Below are 19,204 nucleotides of genomic sequence, written 5' to 3' on the forward strand. Positions count from 1 at the left end.
TCGCTCCCCCGACTAGCTCAGGAGCTCCGCCTCGACTCCCTCTTCCTCCCCACCGCTCCACGGGTCTCCGGAAGCCCTGCATCGCCGCCACGTCGCCGTTCCCCTCTTCGGGCTCCGACCACCGTCGCCGTCAAATTCGTCGTCTCCGGCGCGTCCCCGAGCCCGCTTCGACGCCCACTGCAACCGCGGTGAGCCCCCGAGTCGTTTCCCCCTTCTCCCCTGGTCTCTCCCGACCTCTAGGCCCTAGCCCCACCTCGGCCGAGAGCTCCACGCCGCCGACGATGTCGCCGTCGTGGCCACGGTCGCCGTAGCGCCCAACCGAGCACACCATCGTGCTCCACACCTCACTAGGAGCACGTAGCACGCACCAACACCTTCCCTAACGCCCTGCAACGCCGTTTCCGACCGCACCCGAACTCCGGCCGCCGCAGCCGAGCTCGCCGTCGTCAACTCCGGCCACCCCGAGCCCAACCACCACCACCAATAGTCGCGGCTCAACCTCAGCAACACGTAGATGCCTTCCGCCGTCCATTTGGTTGCCGGAATGGCAAAAAGCACTTTCGCCGCCGTCTCGGACCTCGCCGGCGTCATGTCGCCGGTGGGGTTTGACTTGTCCGACCTGGGGTTTGACCCCCCAGGGTCACTGACGCGTGGGCCCTGTCGGCCAGGTGGTTAGGTTAGCGCTAACTACTGTTAGTCAACCTCCCTGACACTGACAGTGGGCCCCAGCGCCTCTAATCCCTAATTAGGATTAAATTAAACCTGTTAAACCCCCCCTGTCACTGACGTGTGGCCCCCACATGTCAGGTTTGACTCCAGCCAATCGCAGTTGACCACTGACGTCATGCTGACGTCATGCTGGCGCAATAATTATATTCTGGATTTAAATTAAATCAGGAAATTCCAGAATATTATTTAAACTTCAAAAATTCATAACTTTTATTCTGTAACTCCAAATTGAACAAATTATATATGAAAAATGATCAGAAAAATTCAATCTATCCATCTGTACTATTTTCATGCATGATCAAACAAGTTAAATTGATGTTTTAAGCAGAACAAGGAAAAGCACTTTAAAAGGCCATGTTTGAGTTTGAAATTTGAATCTTTGATTCAAATTTGTTCAAACCCCTCTGGTTTTAGTTGCATTAGCCCAACACACTCATATTGCCATGTTTCATGCATGCATCATATTGTTGCACATTGTTTGGTGATGCTTGTGTATCGATGTCCTTTGCGACAGGTTCTGCCTCCGAGGAGTACCGTGATTACCCTAACGAAGAACCGTATCAGTGCATCGAACCATCAGGCAAGCAACCAACCATTTGATCATATCGATACAATCCCATGTTCTCGCTCCTGCTCTCTTTTACTGCATTAAGACAACGCGATTCAAACTGCTGTGTGCTACGGTAGTTGAACCCATTTCCTCTGCATGACCTGTCATTGCCACAGTAACTAGATGAAACCCACTAGCATGTGTAGGAGTTGATTGAGCCCTATGTATGTGTTGTTCCTACCTTGCTATGCCTGCTATGCTTAGAGTCGTGTCAGGTCTGGTTCATCTGGGTGATGGGCTGGAGTGAAATGTTATGTCGGTAAGGAGAGTGGTGTGGTGAACACGATTTGGTAAAGGTATCGATGAGAGGCCATGTAGGAGTACATGGTGGGTTGTTTCATTGAAGCCGACCTTAAGCACTGAGATCTGTATGTGTGATTTAAGAATCAGCTACTACCATGCATTGGGCCCGAAACCAATGGACCCTCTCGGCTTCTTATTCACCCTAGTTCTCCGTCCAGGAGTTGCAAGTAGTTTCTGGTGTTTGTAGCCTACTAGAGGCCGTGGGCAGCGCTGACCGTAGGGGTGGGCTGTGATGCGGTAGGTACGTGGCCGGGTGTACCGAATACCCGTTAGGTATCTCGGGAACCATGTTCACATCGTTCGGGGCCATATGGGAAACCTCGGCCGGACTCCCTGCGGATGGAACCTGAATAGGCGATAAACCTGGACTGGAGGCTTAGGTGATTAGGTAGGTCGTGGCCGACACCCACGTTGGGCTTCCGCTTGAAGGTTGCCGAGTACATGTCGTGTAAACGACGGTAAGTGGTGAGAGCGTGTATGAAGAAGTACACCCCTGCAGGGTTAACATGATCTATTCGAATAGCCGCGTCCGCGGTAAAGGACTACTTGGTTGCCTATACAGTTCATAGACAAGTAAATGGAAACTGTTAAAAGCCTCAAGATAAGTGTGAGTGCCGAGGATGGCTCTTCCGTAGGAAGACGGAGGTGGATCCTCGGTAGTGTATTGAAGTGGTGAGTAGTGGACTCGTGTGCGCAAAACCATTTCAAGCTGGAGTATTGTAGGATAGCCTAGCCAAGAGCTGGCTTGCTGCAATAACTCCACCAACCCTTCTTGATACTATGCATGTATGTAGGATCTGATGTAAGTCTTGCTGAGTACCTTTGTACTCATGTTGCTATAATCTACATTTTTACAGAAGACGCTGCAACCCCTTCTGATGGGTTCTATGTAGACGTTGACATCAACGAGTAGGCTAAAGACCCAAGTGGTGACCCTGAGCTTGTGATGGACCACGTAGTATAGCTAGGCTTTCCAAGCCTCTTTTATTTTACTAATTGTCTGTACCCAGACAATGTACTTCCGCTGCTGGCTTGTATGACTGTATGACTTGTATGTTGGGTCGTGAGACACGTACCTTTGTGAATGTTATGTCTGGCTCCCTGAGCCTTAAATAAAGTACTTGTGTCATAGAGTCATGTTGTGATGCTTCGTTGTATTTGCACATATCGAGCATATTGTGTGTATGATTGAAATGCTTGGTATGTGTGGGATCTGACTATCTAGTTGTTTATCTTTAGTAGCCTCTCTTACCGGGAAATGTCTCCTAGTGTTACCGCTGAGCCATGGTAGCTTGCTACTGCTCTGGAACACTTAGGCTGGCCGGCATGTGTCCTTCTTCGTTCCTGTGTCTGTCCCTTCGGGGAAATGTCACGCTTTGAGTACCGGAGTCCTGTTAGCCCGCTACAGCCCGGTTTACCAGAGTCCTGCTAGCCCAGTGCTACAGCCCGGACCCACTTGCTGATGACCGACACGTTCGAAGCTGGGTCATGGATGCCTGTCCCTGTAAGTCTGTGCCACTTTGGGTTTACGACTAGTCATGTCAGCCCGGGCTCCTTATCATATGGATGCTAGCGACACTATCATATACGTGATGCCAAAAGGCGCAAACGGTCCCGGGAAAAGGTAAGACGACACCCGTGGGGATACCGTGCGTGAGGCCGCAAAGTGATATGAGGTGTTACCAGCTAGATCGATGTGACATCGAGTCGGGGTCCTGACATCCTGTTGATCGGGAGGGCTGTGGCGTACCGCAAAACGGAGGAAACGGACCTCCTACAGTCGAAACGGGGGTCCTGTTGATTGGGAGGGGTGTGGCGTACCACAAAACAGAGGAAACGAACCTCCTACGGTCGAAACGGGGGTCCTGTTGATCGGGAGGGGTGTGGCATACCGCAAAACGGACGAAACGGACTTGTGTTGGAGCGCTACGGTCGAAATGAGGGGGGGAGGGCTGTGGCGTACCACAAAACGGGACTCCACGGGATACTGTTCATCTCCACCGTCGACCTCCTCCAGCCTCCACGGGCTACCGTCGACCTCCTCCAGCCTCCACGGGCTCCTGTTCATCCAGCCTCCATGTCACATCCCTGGTCCTGGTGTGCAGTAGGCTAGCCCTTCATGTGTGCATCATGTTTAACTTTTCAAATGAATTTGAAATGGGGATGTTCAAACCCTAGCACCAAATGGAATTCAAATAGGTTCAACCTAAAAATATTTTTAGTGAATCCATGGCTTTCAAAAATGTTCATCATTTCTGGAAAATGCTAGAACCATAACCAGAGGTGTTGCACATTTTTTCCATGACATATTTGGTCACTGCATTAAATCATATGTACTTTGCATTTGGGCATTTAAATGCTAGTAAATATGTTAAATGCTCAAATAATTCTGAACTTAAGTGTGGGCTATTAGGAATAATCCCAACAGAGCCCACAATTATTTGCAGGATTTTTGGAAACGTTTTAGTATTTTTAATAAAGCCAAACATCTGCAGAAAAATAGAAAAACTGAAACAAAAGAAAGAAAGAGAGAGTGGAAGCCTACCTGGGCCACCTACCTGCAGCCCACCTAGCGCCCCACCTGGCCCAGCAATGCGGCTGAGGCCCAGCCCAGCTCCCCACCGTCTTCAACCTCTGCCAGTAGGCAGAGGTGTGTCGACGCGCCCGCGCCCGAGCGCCACCTCCTGCTTCCACCTCCTGCTTCCCCCTCATCGCCCTAGACTCCCTCCGCGACGCCACGCGACCCCCGACGCTCTCTCACTCTCTGGTTCTCTCTCCCCCTCGCTCCTCTGCTTTCTCTCCCCATGGCCGAGCATGCCCACCGCCGCCGACGTGCACCACCGCGGCCACGGCCATCCCCGAGCCGCCCCGAGCTATCCTCGAGCTCCGCCATCTCGCTCCCTACCTCCTCACTGAGCCACACGACCGGAAGGGCCCCGAAGCGCCGCCCCGATGCTTTTCTCCTCCTCGGCCGCCGGAGATCCGCCTCGCCGCCCCGCTCGCTCCGATGCTTCCCCGAGCTCGCCGTTCGCCTCGTCGCAACCGCCGTGAGCTCCTGCTCCAGCTCCCCCTCTCCGCTCCCTCTCTCGCACGCCGTAGCTGCCGCACCACATCCAACCGCATGAGCCGCCGCCCGCACTCGTTGCCGGTGATGCTCCGGTGACCATTTGGTCCCGGGCATGCGCCCAACGCGCTCCCCGCATCGCGTAGAGCCTCCGTGGCACCTCGCCGCGCTCGTTTGCGCATCGCAGCCCCATCCCCACTTGCACCCGAGCTTCGGCCGCCGCCGAGCTCGTCGCCGGCACCACTCCGGCCACTCCTCGGCCGCGCCACCACCACAGTTGAATGCGGACGAGTGCCCGCATCCCGAAGCTATGCTCCGCGCGCCAAACCGAACCCTGTGGGCAAAACCCGAGGCTCGCCACGGCGGCTGGCCTCGCCGGCGTCAAGCCGCCGGTGGGTTTGACCCACTTTGACCACGGCGGGACCCCCCTGTGTCCATGACAGGTGGGGCCGGCCTATTAATTAGGTTAGGATTAGTGTTAACTAAATATTAGTTAGACTAATGACCTGACATGCGGGACCCACAGGTCAGTTTGACCTGGACCAGCCCGTTGACCTGCTGACGTCACTATGAGGTCATGCTGACGCAATAATTCCTTTCTGGAATTTAAATAAATCTTAAATGATTTATTATTTTCAGAAAATGCCCTAAACCTCTAAAAATCATATAAAATCAACCGTAACTCCAAATGAGATAAATTATATATGAAAAATGATCAGAAAAATCCAATCTATCCATCTGTACTATTTTCATGCATGTTAGAACAACTTATAGCTGCTGTTTAGCACAAATCATATAAAGGGCATTTGAATAATCACATATGGAGTTTGAATTTGGATCTTGGATTCAAACCAACTTCATTTAATATGGTTGCTAGTTGCATTAGCTCAATCAACAGCATATTGCCATGACATTATCATGCATCATATTTATTGCATTGCATTGATTGTGTCCCCCTTTGTTGCCGGTGTTGTTCCCCCTCGGTAGACGCTGTACCGATGATGTGATCGTTGACACTGATGAAGACTCAATGTTATCTTCAGAAGTGCCAGGCAAGCAAAACCCCCTTGTTCATTCCGATACAATCCTACTCTCTCACCCTGCTCTCTTTTACTGCATTAGGACAACAACGAGTCATTTGTTACTTGCTGCGGTAGCTGAACTCCTTTATCCTCTGCATGACCTGTCATTGCCACAGTAAATAGATGAAACCCACTAGTATGAGTAGGAGTTGTTTGAGCCCTGTTGTGCCTACTCATTCATGTTTGTTTGTCATGCCTGCTACTGCTTAGAGTTGAGTCAGGTCTGATTCGTCGGGAATGAATCAGAGGTGTGTGAACATGTCCTACTGTGTGTGAGCTAAGTGTGTGAACACGATTTGGTAAAAGGTATCGGTGAGAGGCCATGTAGGAGTACATAGTGGGTTGTCTCATTGAAGCCGTCCTCAGGAACTGAGCTCTGTGTTTGTGATCCATGATTCAGCTACTACCATGCATTGGGCCCTGAAATATGACCCCGCTCGACTTCTTATTCACCCTTGTCCTCTGTCCAGGAGTTGCAAGTAGTTTCTGGTGTTTGTAGTATGCTGGAGGCCGTGGACAGCGCTGACCGTAGGGGTGGGCTGTGATGCGGTAGGCACGTGGCACGGTGTACCGGATGCCCGTTTGGTGTCTCGGGAACCCTGTTCACATCGTTTGGGGCTGTGAGCGAAACCCTGGCAGGATCTTCTCATGGATGGAACCCAAATAGGCGATAAACCTGGACTAGAGACTTGAGTGTTTAGGTAGGTCGTGTTCTACACCCACGTCGGCTTTCGCTTGAAGTCTGCCGAGCACATGTCGTGTGCAGACGCTAAGTGGTGGAAACATGTATGAAGAAGTACACCCCTGCAGGGTTAACATCATCTATTCGAATAGCCGTGTCCGCGGTAAAGGACTTTTGGGTTGCTTATATCAGTTCATAGACAAGACAAAGTGGATACCCTAAAATACGCAAGATAAGCGTGAGTGCTATGGATGGCGTTCTCGTAGGGAGACGAGAGAGGATCCATAGTGGTGTATTGATATGGTGAATATGTGGACTCGTGTGCGCCACCTCAAAAGTGTCACTTGCAGTCGTAGTTTAGGATAGCCACAGAGTCAAAGCTGGCTTGCTGCAGTTAAACCCCCACCATCCCTTTGTTGTTAATGATGCATATGTAGTTAGTTCTAATGTAAGTCTTGCTGGGTACATTTGTACTCACGTTTGCCTATTTTATGTTTTTGCAGAGGGACTTCGGTCTCGCTAGTAGTTCCGCGTGGACTTCGACGATTAGCTTGTTACCTCAGCTACGATCTTGTGCCCTCGGCAGGATCTAGTAGATAGTCAGGCTTCTCAGCCTTTTTCATTTATAGATGTCTGTACTCAGACATGATAGCTTCCGCCTGTGTTTTGACTTGTATGCTCTGAATGTTGGGTCATGAGACCCCTGTTTGTAATATCTCGCTCCTCGGAGCCTAATGAATAAATACTTGAGTCGTTGAGTCATGTTGTGATGCCATGTTGTATTTGCACATATCGAGCATATTGTGTGTATGTTATTGAAATGCTTGGTATGTGTGGGATCTGACTATCTAGTTGTTCATCCTTGGTAGCCTTTTTTACCGGGAAATGTCTCCTAGTGTTTCCACTGAGCCATGGTAGCTTGCTACTGCTCCGGAACACTTAGGCTGGCCGGCATGTGTCCTTCTTCGTTCCTGTGTCTGTCCCTTCGGGGAAATGTCATGCGATGAATACCGGAGTCCTGTTAGCCCGCTACAGCCCGGTTCACCCGAGTCCTGCTAGCCCAGTGCTACAGCCTGGATTCACTCGCTGAAGACCGACACGTTCGATGTTGGGTCATGGATGCCTGTCCCTGTAAGTTTGTGCCACTTTGGGTTTATGACTAGCCATGTCAGCCCGGGCTCCTTATCATATGGATGCTAGCGACACTATCATATACGTGTGCCAAAAGGCGCAAACGGTCCCGGGCAAAGGTAAGGCGACACCCGTGGGAATACCGTGCGTGAGGCCGCAAAGTGATATGAGGTGTTACATGCTAGATCGATGTGACATTGAGTCCGGGTCCTGACAGCTTTGGTATCAGAGCTTGACTGCCTGTAGGATTACCAAGCCAAACTGGTCAAAGTTGAGTCTAGAAATGCTTTAGTTATATGTAGGGGAATTGATTGTGGGATGGAATGTAAGGCTCTTTTTACTCCTTTACCTTATGCCCTTCTGGTCTGAGTCATCTTATCTTTTCCTACGGGGTTAAGGAACTAGGCCTTCTCTTCTTTCTATCAGGATCACGTGTTACTAATCCATAGACTTATAGGATTGCTGGACGTAAGCCTCAGTCCAGTTCCTACTACCTCTGTATGTTAACTGATGATCTCGAAACCTTGATATTGTGCTTCTGAGTGGCTATGCCACCATTTCTGTAGTATGTCTCCAAAACTTTTGAGCATTTACAGCCGTTATGCTGTCCGAATCATCCCAGGTTTCTAAAATAGTCTGAAGCATTTGCAAAATCCCTTCCTTCTGTTTCGATGTTCCTTTGGGCCAGATTAACCACACTAATCGATGAGTTGAGGTAATTTATTGCCTTGACATATATGTTGGAGCTATTATTATGACCCTAGGTGTTTTAGGGAGTCACCTGGTAATCTAGCAATGTTTAGTGTTTCCAGTGTGAAGATTCTGGCCATCATTCTCGAAAGCATCTCGTGATGCTACTTAGTAGTAGGTATTCTATTCCTGGGTTCTTGAACCCGAGATTCACCCTACTTACCTCATGTTGATAGTGTTTGCTCGTTCCTTTAGGTCATTAGTAACCTTTGCATTAGTCCTCAAGGTCCATGGTATCTCCTTCCTCCAAATACCATGAACCATTCAGGCAGAAGTTATTTGAACCAAAAGATCACAATCAGAGCACTCTTGAGGAGTTCTCCATTCATAAATCGTGACTCTGCCAGTCCTACCTCTCTGCATGGGTTATCCGGAAGAAACATGTTGAACTTGGTTCGGCATACTAATCTATGCATCCACAACTCAGAAAATTATATGTTCCTTGAGTTGTCCCTCTTAGTTGTCTTCTGACCCTCGTCTATCATTTGATAGTCAAGAGTATGCGTGCATTCCTATTACTCTTGTGGTCCGTCAAGCCATTCTATTCCGAAATGACTAGGAGAAACAAACTCCAGAACCTGATCCATATCCAGGATGGGTCAAAGCAGTTGTATTCCGCAGATCAAAGTGCCAACCCAGCTTATGGTCTGTTCCACCTTGGAGTATTACCATCTTTATATCAAGAATATCATGGGAATTGCACACCATCCTATGCACTCTTGACACAGTGATACTTCTCTCCATCATTATTCATTTCTCAGTTCCCGTGTTGTTGCAACCGGAATGTCGACAAGTGAATCATGATGTGTGAAATCAATACTCCTAGCAACCTTGTTGCTTGGTAGTTAAAGGACAATAATTTCATTCTTAGCGTGTTGGTTCTTGAATCATCATTCTAAGACTGTTCGTGCTATCTAGTCCTTATTCTGGTGCACTCTTCGATCAATGAGTTAGGGTTTCAATCCCTTGCTTAATTGATCATATCATCTTGCCTCGGAAACAAGATTGTTTTCGAGCTTAATAACATATTGGTGGTTCGTAATTTTCCCAATATCTTCTCGGAAGTATTACCAGGTTGTCACCTGACCGCTATGTTGGGTTCGTGATCAAGTTGGTTTTTCATAAACCACCCCCTTCTCCAAAAAACTGTGTTGGATACCCCTGAGCTAGTTGGTTAAGCCAAACAACAACTTGGAGAGTTGGAAGATAAAAGCTTACCTGACTTAGTTTGTTCCAAAGGGATATTCTTGAGTAGTGTGTGTTGAAGAAAGATGATATCTACATCGATTGGTCCCTGTGATCAGTTATTGGATCTATTATCTTACCAAACCTTTGATTTGAGAGTGGGCTATCGTCAAATCAAATCAGAACCAACGATATTCATAATGTTGTCTTACTCATGGTTGATTCCTCGAGCATACACCATTACATCCTTTGGTCTGACCATTGCTATCACCGTGTTCACACAATTGTGGAACTCCAACTATATGGAAACCTGGAAGAATTGTTGTTGAGCCCATTAGCGACATTGTTTTCTTCTTCATGATCTGTGTTGAACATCCAGCTAGTATTGGAAACTTTTATAAGCGTTATCTTCATGACCCGTTCGTGAAGCATATGTTTGGACGAAAGAAGTGAGTACCTCTAATTCATGTGCATTTGGTGCAAGTTGTCGCCGTGAGTTCGAGAAAGATTGTTTTTGTTTTCTTTGGAATCATCCCAAGTCAGTCATACATGTGCGAAGTATTCTATGGTCTGATAGACTGATCATCTTCATTCTATATGTATTCCTAGCACACCAAGCCACTGATTGATTTGTTCTAGGTGAATAGGTTCTACGTGCTAGTCCTGAAGGTACCAGACGGATTTGTATAAGATTCTGTTATCCCCGATGATGGTTCCCAGCCAGTACTCGGTAGTGTTTCGTTGTAAGACTACCATGTGATCATGTTTGTCTGGGACAACATGTTCACATGTGTGTAGCAGAACCAGCTCATGTTTTGGAGCTTGCTATCGTAGTTCACTCCCCGAGAATCTCGCAACGTCATCTCGTTGATTTATGTTGCAAATTTCATTTTTCTTCCTAGACTCGATGAGTCCAGATTATTCTGACACCAACCAGATCTGAATCTCAGGCAGATTTGATGGTTGGAATGTTTCCCAAGAACTACAATATTGGTCTCTATAACCGGTAAATTGGATGTCGTGGCCAACACACCTAACCGGAAGACTTATTATTGTAGTATCTTGATTGAGAAAGTTGGCCACCTCCCCATAAGGATTTCGTAGGATTTACTCCCTAGTTGTTCCTTATGTATTCTTGAGCTTCCGAAGTCCGACCTGTTACTTGATGTTCTAGATACCAAACCGTTTCAACAAATGGATTGCGCTAGCACATCAAGGAGAACATTAGAAGCGGAGTGCTAAATGTTTCTCGGTCGATCATCCAGATTTTGTCCCCTTGGTCTCGCTAAGGTGGAATCTGAGAAAGTGTTATCCTCCTTTGCATCTGCATCATCCATCGCTATTCATTATGGTAGTATGTTGTGTTGCCAGGATCCTTGACATGGATGTTGGTAAAACCTTGATGAATATGGAAATACTCAAGTTCTTGAGAGCACGCACAAGCACTAGGTATTATATCGCCGGCACTAACTGGGATTGCTCCTAGTCTCTTAGGTTATGCTATAACCACTCCAATAGTGGAATCACTCTCTACTGCTGAGCTCCTCCCCAGTTATCAGAATCATTTCCAGTATTTGTGTTTTGTTTCCAACTTGCACCGTCATTGTGCCATCCTATCTTGGGTCCCATCCATTTCCGATGATAAGCAAAATCATCCCTTGTGTTGTCTTCAACAAGGTAATCCACATCATCCAACCTGGCCCGAGAATGTCATTCTCTCGGACTCCTTCAAATGATCGATTGTGAATTGCCTTAGGCTGGTATAAAGAGTTTCAATGATCTCTGAATCAAAAGGTAATTCTTTTTGCCACTTAAGGTAATAATCTATGAATCACCCTCCTCCAGGATGTCTCGCTGAGGTATCATGGCAACCCAACACCTCGCTACGTTGACAACCATTCACCACCCTCTTAAGTGTGAAATTGTTGTCTATCTAGTGAACCTTCGTCATCTGTTTCACCCCATCTCTTCAGATGTATGCTTCGTGTCTCAGCTCGAGAGATGTCTCAATGTCCCACTCTGTGCGTTGATCCTGAGTTGTTCGATCTTCGAGAAGATCGATTCTTTTAGAGTTTTCCCTTTCCTCTCGTTGTCATGTTAGTCGGAGTTCCCAGAGCAAGACGTCGAGACAAGATGATGATCGAATCAAGGTTCTTATGAAGTGCAACCTGGATCGTGAAGATTGAGTTAGTTTGCATTCCCCCTTCATCTTACCCTACGCTTGAATCTCGGGACGAGATTTTTGCTTAGTGGGGGTGAGTTGTCACATCCCTGGTCCTGGTGTGCAGTAGGCTAGCCCTTCATGTGTGCATCATGTTTAACTTTTCAAATGAATTTGAAATGGGGATGTTCAAACCCTAGCACCAAATGGAATTCAAATAGGTTCAACCTAAAAATATTTTTAGTGAATCCAAATGGCTTTCAAAAATGTTCATCATTTCTGGAAAATGCTAGAACCATAACCAGAGGTGTTGCACATTTTTTCCATGACATATTTGGTCACTGCATTAAATCATATGTACTTTGCATTTGGGCATTTAAATGCTAGTAAATATGTTAAATGCTCAAATAATTCTGAACTTAAGTGTGGGCTATTAGGAATAATCCCAACAGAGCCCACAATTATTTGCAGGATTTTTGGAAACGTTTTAGTATTTTTAATAAAGCCAAACATCTGCAGAAAAATTGAAAAACTGAAACAAAAGAAAGAAAGAGAGAGAGGAAGCCTACCTGGGCCACCTACCTGTAGCCCACCTAGCGCCCCACCTGGCCCAGCAATGCAGCTGAGGCCCAGCCCATCTCCCCACCGTCTTCAACCTCTGCCAGTAGGCAGAGGCGTGTCGACGCGCCCACGCCCGAGCGCCACCTCCTGCCGCCGCCTCATCACCCGAGCGCCACCTCCTGCTGCCGCTAAGTGTGTGAACACGATTTGGTAAAAGGTATCGGTGAGAGGCCATGTAGGAGTACATGGTGGGTTGTCTCATTGAAGCCGTCCTCAGGAACTGAGCTCTGTGTTTGTGATCCATGATTCAGCTACTACCATGCATTGGGCCCTGAAATATGACCCCGCTCGACTTCTTATTCACCCTTGTCCTCTGTCCAGGAGTTGCAAGTAGTTTCTGGTGTTTGTAGTATGCTGGATGCCGTGGACAGCGCTGACCGTAGGGGTGGGCTATGATGCGGTAGGCACGTGGCACGGTGTACCGGATGCCCGTTTGGTGTCTCGGGAACCCTGTTCACATCGTTTGGGGCTGTGAGCGAAACCCCGGCCGGATCTCCTCATGGATGGAACCCTAATAGGTGATCAACCTGGACTAGAGACTTGAGTGTTTAGGTAGGTCGTGGTCTACACCCACGTCGGCTTCGCTTGAAGTCTGCCGAGCACATGTCGTGTGCAGACGCTAAGTGGTGGCAACATGTATGAAGAAGTACACCCCTGCAGGGTTAACATCATCTATTCGAATAGCCGTGTCCGCGGTAAAGGACTTCTGGGTTGCTTATATCAGTTCATAGACAAGAGAAAGTGGATACCTTAAAATACACAAGATAAGCGTGAGTGCTATGGATGGCGTTCTCATAGGGAGACGGGAGAGGATCCATAATGGTGTATTGATATGGTGAATATGTGGACTCGTGTGCGCCACCTCAAAAGAGTCACTTGCAGTCGTAGTTTAGGATAGCCACAGAGTCAAAGCTGGCTTGCTGCAGTTAAACCCCCACCATCCCTTTGTTGTTAATGATGCATATGTAGTTAGTTCTGATGTAAGTCTTGCTGGGTACATTTGTACTCACGTTTGCCTATTTTATGTTTTTGCAGAGGGACTTCGGTCTCGCTAGTAGTTCCGCGTGGACTTCGATGTTTAGCTTGTTACCTCAGCTACGATCTTGTGCCCTCGGCAGGATCTAGTAGATAGTCAGGCTTCTCAGCCTTTTTCATTTATAGATGTCTGTACTCAGACATGATAGCTTCCGCCTGTGTTTTGACTTGTATGCTCTGAATGTTGGGTCATGAGACCCCTGTTTGTAATATCTCGCTCCTCGGAGCCTAATGAATAAATACTTGAGTCGTTGAGTCATGTTGTGATGCCATGTTGTATTGGCACATATCGAGCATATTGTGTGTATGTTATTGAAATGCTTGGTATGTGTGGGATCTGACTATCTAGTTGTTCATCCTTGGTAGCCTTTCTTACCGGGAAATGTCTCCTAGTGTTTCCACTGATCCATGGTAGCTTGCTACTGCTCCGGAACACTTAGGCTGGCCGGCACGTGTCCTTCTTCGTTCCTGTGTCTGTCCCTTCGGGGAAATGTCATGCGATGAATACCGGAGTCCTGTTAGCCAGCTACAGCCCGGTTCACCGGAGTCCTGCTAGCCCAGTGCTACAGCCTGGATTCACTCGCTGAAGACCGACACGTTCGATGTTGGGTCATGGATGCCTGTCCCTGTAAGTTTGTGCCACTTTGGGTTTATGACTAGCCATGTCAGCCCGGGCTCCTTATCATATGGATGCTAGCTTGTGCCACTTTGGGTTTATGACTAGCCATGCCTGTCCCTGTAAGTTTGTGCCACTTTGGGTTTATGACTAGCCATGCCTGTCCCTGTAAGTTTGTGCCACTTTGGGTTTGTGCCACTTTGGGTTTATGACTAGCCATGTCAGCCCGGGCTCCTTATCATACGTGTGCCAAAAGGCGCAAACGGTCGCGGGCAAAGGTAAGGCGACACCCGTGGGAATACCGTGCGTGAGGCCGCAAAGTGATATGAGGTGTTACATGCTAGATCGATGTGACATTGAGTCGGGGTCCTGACACTCCACCGCTCGCTACTCCACCGGCTACTGTTCAACCACCCCTCCACGGGCACCCCTCCATCATCTACTATTCATCCAGCCCCCCACACCACGGGGTCCTGTTCAACCACCCCTCCACGGCCACCCCTCCACCATCTACTATTCATCCAGCCCTCCACACCATGGGTTCCTGTTCATCCAGAGGCAACGCCACCGCTCACTGTTCATCCAAACCCCCCCGCAACGCTCACTGTTCATCCAATCGATCGACTTCAATTAGCAGCAGTAGCAAAGGAATCGCTCCATCAGGTTCAGTTAACAGCCATCGATCGATCGCTCGGGTTCAGTAACAAGTAGCTTGCAGTGCAATCACTCGGGTTCAGTTAGAGCCCAACACCTTGCTTGGCTTCAGTTAGAGCCAACGCCTCGCACACACACGCGCGTACGTACGAGAGAAACGTGCATCGCTCGGCCCCCGACCTCCCACCGTAACTGGCAACTCCCCGAAATTTTCCTCCCCCTCGCTTCTACCACGGTTTTCTCCGTCATGGACGGCCCAAAGAATGTCATGCAGCTGCGTCTCCAGCCCGCCCAGGACGAAAAGCCCATTTTCTGTCATGATTTTCTGTCATAGAAGTAGGAGCCCACCACATCTATGATGATACCGGGTTTTGTCACAATTATCGTCATAGAAGTGTCATATGTATGACAGAAAAAAAATTTGTAGTGCGTCCTGACGCCCCCCACCGGAGATACAGTCCAATACGTACTCCAAATACTTTTCACAGATTCCAACAATGCAGCAGAGTATGAGGCATTGTTGCACGGCCTTCGGATGGCAGTCTCTATGGGCATTCAACGTCTAGAAGTATGTGGTGATTCAAATCTCACAATATCTCAAATAAATGGAGACTTTGACGCCAAGGACCCGAAAATGTCGGCTTACCGTAATGCGGTTCTCAAAATGTCAGCTCAGTTTGAGGGGCTCGAATTCCACCATGTGGTTAGAGAAAACAATCAAGCGGCAGATATCCTTGCCCGCATCGGTGCTAAACGTGACCCCGTCCCAACAAATGTATTTTTGGAAAGGTTGTTCAAGCCATCCGTAGTATGGGAAGGGGAGTCCGGCAATACTAATCCGGATCCGCATACAACCCCAGACCCTGAACAATCTGATGTAATCGGAGGCTCTGCCACCGAAATCACACCTTCGGCCCACGTAATCATGGCGGTCATCGCCCGTGGACGGAACCCTTCCTAGCTTACTTAAATAGGCAGGAACTCACGGAGGACCAAAATGAGGCACACTACATTGTGCGGCGCTCTAAAGCCTACAAAGTCCACAAGGGAGAGCTTTATAAGAAAAGCGCAACCGGAGTGCTCCAAAGGTGCATCTCCGAAGAGGAAGGGCGGCAACTCTTGGCTGAAATTCATGCCAGACTCGGCGGCCACCCTGCCACAGCTCGGGCGCTCGTAAGCAAGGCCTTCCGTACAAGTTTCTACTGGCTGACAGCCCTGGCAGACACACAAGACCTTGTCCAACACTGCATTGGCTGCCAGCTTTTTGCAAATCAAAGCCATATGCCGCCCACCACCCTCTAAACAATCCCCATAACTTGGCCCTTTGCGGTCTAGGGGCTCGATATGGTTGGACCCCTTAAAGCAGGAAGCCATAAGAAGAAATATTTGTTGGTCATGGTCGATAAATTCACCAAATGGATAGAAGCCAAACCATTAAAATGGTCGAATCCGGACCAGTGATAGACTTCATATCTGAGGTTGTACACCGCTACGGCGTCCCCCACAACATCATCACCGATAACGGCTCGAACTTTACAGCCGATGAGGTGAAAACCTGGTGCAGTAAAATGGGCATAAAACTTGATTACACCTCCGTCTATCACCCCCAAACAAGTGGTCAAGTCGAATGAGTGAACGGTCTTATCATGAGCGGCATTAAACCCAGACTAGTGCGATCTTTGAAGGAATCAGATACGCACTGGGTCCAGGAGCTCAACTCTGTATTATGGGGGCTGCGGACCACGCCAGATTGCACAACCGGATACACACCATTTTTATGGTGTACGGCCTAGAGGCAGTGCTACCCTGCGATATCATCCATGATTCACCTAGAGTGTGTATGTATGAAGAGAGAGAAGCCGAGCTGGATCGGTAGGACAACTTAGATGCCCTGGAGGAGGATCGTGATGTCGCAAAGGCCCGTTCCGTATTCTATCAACAACAGGCTCGAAGGTATCAAAGCAGAGAAGTGCGGGCCAAAACTTATAACATTGGTGAACTCGTTCTACGCCTATCAGAGAAGAAAAAGGACAAGCTCAAGCCCAAGTGGGAGGGCCCCTTCATCATTGACAAAGTTCTCACTGGAGGTGCGTACCGTCTGCGGGATGCATCAGACAATCGACTTGAGCCGAACCCATGGAACGCGGCCAAACTCCGAAGATTCTACGCCTAGTGCCAAACTCTGTGTTTGTCTCCTTACCTCCGCCTTCCCTTTTAATTATACCCTCTCTCTCTCCTTTTTCCATTTATAGCCTTAAAAAGCTTCAAGTATGCTTTGACCGCACACTCTGGCCGCGCTATACGTGCTCAATATACCTGGGGGCTTATTACACAGAAGCTTAATTGTCTTCTGGGCTTTATGCCCACCACATATGCGTCACTTTTCCGTATATGCCTTTTTTCACCACTATATGCAGCGATATGACTTAAGTTTGGCCAAGCTGGGTTGCCTGGCTCTTGTGTTTATGCCCTCTACATTCCCATTTATTTGGCTAGGGCATAAGGGGAGCACCTCTGCGATTGTTACTGCCGGGTCAGCCGGATGTGTACCTCAGACTGGGTGAAGCCGAAAGCTAGCATTCTTAAGGGAATATTCGGTCGGTGAACAAAACATGTATTTTACCTACTACAAAACATGCCTCCAGATGATTATATCCTGAATCAATTTTCACAGTTCAGGACATGCACATCAATGCATGAACACCCTGGGAAAGGAACCCTTAACGGAACTATTCTCCCTGGAAGATGTTTCTTACTACCCATGTAATATAACATAACTAGTTGGGTACTTGTCTATTCAAGCACTTATGACCCCTACGCCTGGTTTCCACGCGTGCCCCGGTTTTCACGTAACTGAGCGGGTATTCGGACACACTCTGGACTGTTGGGTCCATAGGTTGAAGCGAAAAGGCCGGCCAAGACAAATGATTTACAATCCGGCTAGGGACAAAATGTGTCCTTTGAAGTACAAAGTCACTTAGACTGACTAAATTCTTCTTTTATACCATCCAACAGGCTGTCTAGCCTACAGTCCTGTTGGGAATACTTAGCGGCTAATGCTACCTGGTCATACACTAGATGTACAGGGATCTCCTTCCCATCTGACCCTACAAGTCCGACCTCGGCCATGTGGTTCGGGTCAGCCTTGGTGTATCGCGTCTTCACCATGGCCCAGCCTTCCCTTGCTCCTTGTAGGCAGGACGATATCTTCCATAATCAGAAGCACTGTCGCGCTCCCTTGAGCATCTCCACAAGCTCCCCCATGCCTCCTGGTAGGGAGGCGGATGGCCACAAGGATTGGGAAATGCCCCGCATCACCTGCCAAACTTGTTCGTGCAGTTGTGAGAGCTCTGGCAGAAGATCGCCCGTAGATCCGGGCATCTCCTCTTCGGGACGACCTGTCAGCATGCCTACAGACATAATTCTGTTAGCACGCTTCTTCGCAGAACTTTATAGTGGTTCGTCAGAACACTTACTGAGTATGCCGCATCGAAGCCTCTTATTCTCCTTTACGGAGTCAACAAGCTGGGCCCAAACATCCTTTAATTCGACGTCAAGTCGGACGTTCGCGTCCTGGAGAGTATTTTTCTCCTTTATAACCTTTGTAAGCACACGCTGGCCAGCCTCCAGCTGTCGCCGAACATGTTGCTCATCCTCTGGTATGATCTCCGGATTGCCTCCGGGATTGTCTGCAGATTCTCTTGTTAGAATCGCATTCATGCCGAATACTTAACTGGTACATACCATGACATTATTCTCATTTAACGCAAAGTTACTAGATGGGGTCTTCGTAGACTCCTCCATCACGGCGATTGCGGCCCGTAGTTGGGCCTTGCACTCCTTCAGCTCTTTGGATAGCTGGGTATTCTTCTCTATCAGAACCTATGCACACGAGGATCCTTAAATCAGTTGTGCCAACTGTTTCAAGTTTCAGGGGCTACTGATATACATACTTATCAAATTTTCTTACCCCTATATCCTTTACGTACTGGTCCGTGGCCCTGGCGAGGCCACCTTGAGCAGCCCGGATGTACGCATCCCCTGCATTGAAGGCATCGAACGCCTCTTCAGAGAAATTAGGGTCGCGTAGTGCGGCCCGTCGGCGCCTATGATATATGGCGCTCTCCACTTAGGAGTTTGTAGTGGAAAATCTATCCGCATCCTCTGTAGGAGGATCGTCTGCGTTGACCTCCGCCCTTGAGTCCGTCCTTGGAGTCCGGCTCATGCAAGCGTGACCAGCAGGCTCTCCGGATACAGTCCGGCAAGCGCTCTTTCTATCAGAAGGCAGTGGACATCATTATATTTTAACAATGATAAATTCATGGCAGGTTTTTAAACATACCTTTGCAACGGCGTCTCGGTCCTGACCACCTTCCTTTTAAGCCTGCCCGACTTCGGTGCCCCTTGTTGGCGAGTCACCGCGGGTTCAGCTTGGCGCCCCGATGGCCTTCCCTGTAAGACGTAATACATGTGCGGTGGGTGAAGTGTAAAGAGGGAATCCTTTTCAGAAGTTGGGACTCTGGCTTTACTTACCTGGGATACAGGGAGTAGGCCAGGATAATCGGCTATGATGGCCACCAT

The sequence above is a fragment of the Triticum dicoccoides genome, chromosome 6B (assembly GCF_002162155.2).
Source record: "Triticum dicoccoides isolate Atlit2015 ecotype Zavitan chromosome 6B, WEW_v2.0, whole genome shotgun sequence".
Classification (NCBI taxonomy): Eukaryota; Viridiplantae; Streptophyta; class Magnoliopsida; order Poales; family Poaceae; genus Triticum; species Triticum dicoccoides.